This window comes from Neovison vison, chromosome 2 (genome assembly GCF_020171115.1).
Source record: "Neovison vison isolate M4711 chromosome 2, ASM_NN_V1, whole genome shotgun sequence".
Lineage (NCBI taxonomy): Eukaryota > Metazoa > Chordata > Mammalia > Carnivora > Mustelidae > Neogale > Neogale vison.
The window spans coordinates 136608882-136615986 of NC_058092.1; the positions used below are offsets into that span (position 1 = coordinate 136608882).

Below are 7105 nucleotides of genomic sequence, written 5' to 3' on the forward strand. Positions count from 1 at the left end.
GGTCCAGTAGCTGTTTGTCCCTCTTTTGCTCAGCTTCTTTATTCTCTGTCATTTGGTCTTCTATATCGCTAATTCTTTCTTCTGCCTCATTTATCCTAGCAGTGAGAGCCTCCATTTTTGATTGAACCTCATTAATAGCTTTTTTTATTTTAACTTGTTTAGATTTTAGTTCTTTTATTTCTCCAAAAAGGGCTTTTATATCTCTGGAGAGGGTTTCTCTAATATCTTCCATGCCTTTTTCACGCCCGGTTAGAACCTTGGGAATTGTCATTTTGAACTCTAGATCTGACATATTACCAATGTCTGTATTGATTAGGTCCCTAGCCTTCGGTACTGCCTCTTGCTCTTTTTTTTTGTTGTGAATTTTTCCACGTTGTCATTTTGTCCAGCTAAGAGTATATGAATGAGCAAGTAAAACACTAAACTGGTGGCAACAATCCCAGGAAAATATGATTTAGCCAAATCAAAAGAGATCCCAAAACATGAGGGGGGATTTCTCCCCCCTCACGGTTGGGTGAGGGATCTTCTCTGATTGGGATCTCCCAATCTCTTCTGATTGCGATCTCTTTTGATTTGGGGATAAAAAGAGGTTCAAAAAGAAAGAAAGAAAAAAAAAGAAAAAAAAAGAATTAAAAAAAGAGATTGAATAAAAAATTCAATCAAGAATTTAAAAAAGAATTAAAAAAAGATTGAAGAGATTGGGATCCCTTCTGATTTGGGGATAAAAAGAGGTTCAAAAATAAAGAAAGAAAAAAAAGAATTAAAAAAAACAAAATGAATAAAGAAAAGTATAAAAAAGAAAAAAATATATATATATTAGATAAACTAGTTTAAAAACATTAAAAAAGAAAAGGGTAAAAGTTAAAAAAAATTAGCAGAATAAGAGAAAAAAATGAAAAAGAAAAAAATTAAATTAACTGCAAGACTAAAAAATCACAGAGAGAAAGCCATGAGTTCCGTGGTTTGTTTTCTCCTCCTCTGGAATTCTGATGCTCTCCTTGGTATTGAAACTGCACTCCTTGGTAGGTGAACTTGGTCTTGCCTGGATTTCTTGTTGATCTTCTGGGGGAGGGGCCTGTTGTAGTGATTCTCAAGTGTCTTTGCCCCAGGCGGAATTGCACCGTCCTTACAAGGGGCCGGGCTGAGTGATCCGCTCGTCTTTGCTTTCAGGAGCTTTTGTTCCCTGAGCGCTTTCTGTAGAGTTCTGGAGGACGGGAATACAAATGGCGGCCTCCTGGTCTCCGGCCGGGAGGAGCCGAGAGCCCGGGACCCCACTCCCCAGTGCGCCCTCAGCGAACAGCTCCTAGTAACTCGTGTCTGCCTAACCTCCGGCCGCGCTCCGAGCTCATGGAGCCTGCAACTGGTTCAAGGCAACACCGAGCTGCGAACTTACCGACGGCTCTGTCTCTGTATCCGGCTTTCCCGCTCCAATATCTGCAAGTTCTGCAACACTCAGACACCCCCGATCCTTCTGTGACCCTGCGGGACCTGAGGTCACGCCGACCCCGCGTGGGCTTTACCCCAGTTTAGCCTCCAGAGCGAAGTCCCTCAGTGGAACAGACTTTTAAAAGTCCTGATTTTGTGCTCAGTTGTTCCGCCGCTTGCCGAGAGCCGGCCCCTCTCCCCGGGGTCTATCTTCCCGTTGCTTTGGATTCACTTCTCCGCCAGTCCTACCTTTCAGAAAGTGGTTGTTTTTTCTGTTTCTAGAACTGCTGTTGTTCTTCTCTTTGTTCTGTGATGGATTTGCAGGTGTTTGCAATCTTTAGATAAGCTAGCTAGCTGATCTCCTGCTAGCTGAAGTAGTCTCAGCCTGCTACTTCTCCGCCATCTTGACTCCTCAGTATTCATTATTTTTTCACCACACCCAGTGCTCCATGCAATCCGTGCCCTCTATAATACCCACCACTTGGTACCCTAACATCCCCCCGCCAGTTCAAACCCCTCAGATTGTTTTTCAGAGTCTATAGTCTCTCGTGATTCACCTCCCCTTCCAATTTACTCCAACTCCCTTCTCCTCTCTAACACCTGTTGTACTCCATGCTATTTGTTATGTTCAATTAGCAATAATCGCACCTCGGATAAACCTCATTGGCTACGATACTGCCACTGTGCAAAGCTTATTTGTTATGTTCCACAAATAAGTGAAACCATATAATTGACTCTCTCTGCTTTACTTATTTCATTCAGCATAATCTCTTGAGTCCTGTCCATGTTGCTACAAAGGTTGGGTATTCATCTTTAATGATGGAGGCATAATACACCATAGTGTATATGAACCACAAGTTCCTTATCCATTCGTCCATTGAAAGACATCTTGGTTCTTTCCATAGTTTGGCGACCGTGGCCATTGCTGCTATAAACATTGGGGTACAGATGGCCCTTCTTTTCACTACCTCTATATCTTTGGGGTAAATACCCAGGAGTGCAATTGCAGGGTCATAGGGAATTTCTACTTTTATTTTCTTGAGGAATATCCACACTGCTTTCCAAAGAGGCTGCATCAACTTGCATTCCCATCAACAGTGGAAGAGGGTCCCTCTTTCTCCACATCCCCTCGCACACATGTTGTTTCCTGTCTTGTTAATTTTGGCCATACTAACTGGTGTAAGGTGATATTTCAATGTGATTTTAATTTGAATCTCCCTGATGGCTAGTGATGATGAACATTTTTTTTAATGTGTCTGATAGCCATTTGTATTTCTTGATTGGAGAAGAGTCTGTTCATATCTTCTGCCCATTTTCTTGATATGATTGCCTGTTTTGTGTGTGCTGAGTTTGAGGAGTTCATTATAGATCCTGGATATCAACCTTCTGTCTGTACTGTCATTTGCAAATATCTTCTCCCATTCTGTGGTTTGCCTCTTTGTTTTCTTGACTGTTTCCTTTGCTGTGCAGAAGCTTTTGATTTTGATGAAGTCCCAAAAGTTTATTTTAGTTTTTGTTTCCTTTGCCTTTGGAGACATATCTTGAAAGAAGTTGCTGTGGCTGATATCGAAGAGGTCACTGCCTATGTTCTCCTCTAGGATTCTGATGGATTCCTGTCTCACATTGAGGTCTTTTATCCATTTTGAGTTTATCTTTGTGTATGGTGTAAGAGAATGGACGAGTTTCATTCTTCCACATATAGCTGTCCAGCTTTCCCAGCACCATTTATTGAAGAGACTGTCTTTTATCTACTGTATATTTTTTCCTGTTTTGTCAAAGATTAATTGACCATAAAGTTGAGGGTCCATATCTGGGCTCTGTACACTGTTCCTGTGGTCTATGTGTCTGTTTTAATGCCAATACCATGCTGTCTTGGTGATCACAGCTTTGTAGTAAAGCTTGAAATTAGGTATTTTCATGTCCCCAGTTTTATTTTTGTTTTTCACATTTCCTTAGCGACTCAGGGTCTTTTCTGATTCCATACAAATTTTTGGTTTATTTGCTCCAACTCTTTGAAGAATACTGGTGGAATTTTGATCGGAGTGGCATTAAAAGTATAGATTACTCTCGCCAGTATAGACATTTTAACAATGTTTATTCTTCTGATCCAAGAGCATGGAATGGTCTTCCATCTTTTTGGGTCTTCTTCAATTTCTTTCATGAGTGTTCTGTAGTTCATCAAGAATAGATCCTTTACCACTTTGGTTAGGTTTATTCCCAGATATCTTATGGTTCTTGGTGGTTACTAAATGGAATCGATTCTCTAATTTCCATTTCTGTATTTTCATTGTTAGTGTATAAGAAAGCCACAGATTTCTGCATATTGAATTGGTATCCTGCCATGTTGCTGAATTGCTGTATGATTTCTAGTAGTTTGGGGGTGGATTCTGTTGGGTTTTCCATATAAAGAATCATTTCATCTGCGAATAGAGAGAGTTTGACTTCTTCATTGCCAATTTGGATACCTTTTATTTCTTTTTGTTGTCTGATTGCTGCTGCTAGGATTTCTAATAATATGTTGAACAAGACTGATGAAAGTGGGCATCCTTGTCTTTTTCCTGATCTCAACGGGAAGGCTGCAAGCTTTATCCCATTGATGATGATATTTGCTGTGGGTCTTTCATAGATAGATTTGATGAGGTTCAGGAATGTTCCCGCTATCCCTAATCTTTGAAATGTTTTAATGAGGAACAGATGCTAGATTTTGTCCAATGCTTTTTCTGCATCAATTGAGAGGACCATGTGGTTCTTCTCTCTTCTCATATTAATTTGTTGTATCACATTGATTGATTTGTGAATGTTGAACCATCCTTGTAGCCCAGGGATGAATCCCACCTGGTCATGGTGGATAATCTTTTTAATGTGCTGTTGGATCCTTTTTGCTAGGATCCTGTTGGGAATCTTAGCATCCATATTCATCAGTGATATTGGTCTGAAATTCTCCTTTTTGGTAGGGTCTTTGCCTGGTTTGGGGATCAAGGTGATGCTGGCTTCATAGAAAGAGTCTGGATGCTTTCCTTCTGCTTCAATTTTTTGAAACAGCTTCAGGAGAATAGGTGTTATTTCTTCTTTGAAGGTTTGGTAGAATTCCCCAGGGAATCCATCATGTCCTTGGTGCTTATTTTTTTGGGAGGTTTTGGATCAGTGCATCAATCTCGTTACTAGATATCAGTCTATTCAGGTTGTCGATTTCTTCCTGGTTCAATTTTGGTAGTTTATAGTTTCCAGGAATGCATCCATTTCATCTAGGTTGCTAAGCTTATTGGCATATAACTGTTGATAATAACTTCTGATGATTGTTTCTACTTCCTTGGTGTTCGTTGTGATCTCTCCCTTTTCATTCAAATTTTATGAATTTGGGCTTTCTCTCTTTTCTTTTGGATTAGTGTGGCCAATGGTTTATTGATCTTTTTGATTTTTTCAAAAAACCAGCTTCTACTTTCATTGATACGTTCTACTGTACCTCTGTTTTCTACCTCATTGATCGCAGCTCTAATCTTGATGATTTCCCTTCTTTTGTGTGGAGTTGGTTTGATTTGTTGTTGATTCTCCAGTTCCTTAAGTTGTAGAGACAGCTTCAGTGTTCTGGATTTTTCATTTTTTTTTGAGGGAGGCTAGGATGCCTATGTATTTCCCCCTTAGGACCGCCTTTGCTTTATCCCATAGGTTTTGGACCGAAGTGTCTTCATTCTCATTGGTTTCCATGAATTGTTTCAGTTCTTCCTTGATCTCCTGGTTGATCCAAGCATTCTTAAGCGAGGTGGCCTTTAGCTTCCAGGTGTTTGAATCCCTTTTGAACTTTTCTTTGTGATTGAGCTTCAGTTTCAAGGCACTGTGATCTGAGAATATACAGGGAATAATATCAGTCTTTTGGTATCAGTTGAGTCCTGTTTTGTGACCCAGTATATGGTCTATTCTTGAGAAGGTTCCATGTGCACTTGATAACAATGAGTATTCTGTTGTTTTAGTGTGGAATGTTCTGTATGTATCTATGAGGTCCATCTGTTCCAATGTGTCATTCAATGCTCTTATTTCTTTATTGATTTTCTGCTTCGATGATCTATTTCTGAGATAGGCGTGTTAGGATCTCCTATGATTAATGTATTCATATCAATATGACTCTTTATCTTAACAGTTTTCTTAAGTATTTGGCTGCTCCCATATTGGTGGCATGGATATTTACAATTGTTATATCATCTTGGTGGATAGTATCTTTAAGTATTATGTAGTGTCCTTCTGTATCTCTGACTACAGTCTTTAGTTTGAAGTCTAATTTATCTGATATGAGAATCGCTAACCCAGCTTTCTTTTGAGGCCCATTGGCATGAATAATGCTTCTCCATCCCTTCACTTTCAGTCGGTGTGTGTCTTTATGTTCAAAATGGGTCTCTTGTAGACAACATATGGATGGGTCCTGTTGTTTTATCCAATCTGCAAACCTGTGCCATTTTATGGGCACATTTAGGCTATTCACATTGAGAGTGATTATTGATAGAAACGTTTTTATTGACATCCAGTTACCTTTAAGGTCTTTCTTTCTGTAGATTGTCTCTATATTTCTGTTCAATGCTATTCTTAGGATTTTTCCTCTTTTATAGAACCCACCTTAATATTTCCTGCAGTGTCGGCTTGGTGGTTGCATAGTCTTTTAAGCCTTGCTGGTCTTGGAAACTCTTTATCTCTCCGTCCATTATGAATGTCAGTCTTGCTGTTTATAGTATTCTTCGCTGCATGTTCTTCTCATTTAGTGCCCTGACTATATCTTGCTAGCCCTTTCTGGCTTACCAGGTCTCTGTGGACTGGTCTGACATTATTCTGATGGGCTTCCCTCTGTAAGTAAGGAGCCTCTTTTTCCTAGCAGCTTTCAAGAGATTATATCTACTATTATAATTCCTCAATTTTACTATAAGGTGTCGTGATGTTCTTTTGGAATGTATAATCTTGGGTGGAGACCGTTCAGACTCTAGTATATGAACGCTGGTTCCATTCGCGAGATTGGGAAAATTTTCATGAAGGACTTGTTCCACTCTATCTTCTAGACTTCTTTCTTTCTCCTCCCCTTCAGGGATTCCAATAAGTCTGACATTGGAATGCTTCATGTCATCATTTATTTCACTGATTCTGTTTTCATGGTTTCTAAGCTGTTTGTTTCAGGCTTCCTCCTGATCCTTTCTCTCTATCTGTTTGTCCTCCAGATCACGAATTCTATTTTCTGTCTCAGTTACCCTAGCTTTGAGAGAGTTTAGATTAGATTGGAACTCATTGAGCGCATTGTGAACCTCCTCCCTGGTAGCTTTAAGCTCTGCCCTAACATTGTGAACATCCTGTCTGGTTGCTTTCAGTTCAGCCCTTATCAATTCTGTTTTGTCATCAATGGGTTTCTCCAACCTAGTTATTGCCTGGATAATTGTTAGCCTGAATTCTCTTTCCAACATATTTTCTATGTTGATAGCCGTTAGCTCTTTTGCAGAATGTACATCCTCTGTATTTTTCTTCTGTTGGGCATTCCTCCTCCTAGTCATTTTGGTGGGAGATGACTGAACAGATGTAGCTGGATGTATCAACTGTGGTGCAGTCAAGGTGCACCCTGAAACACTTCTGAGCAATGAGGATTCCCCACCCAAATGAGAGACAAACGAAAATAAAAAAAGAGAGAGAGAGAGAGAAAGAGACAGGAAAG

The 7105-nt window shown here is 39.8% G+C and overlaps 1 pseudogene; it reads right to left on the reverse strand.

Moving 5' to 3' along the window:
* Positions 1 to 2038: 2038 nt before the first annotated feature.
* On the reverse strand, positions 2039 to 2118 carry LOC122901460 (annotated as a pseudogene).
* Positions 2119 to 7105: the final 4987 nt, after the last annotated feature.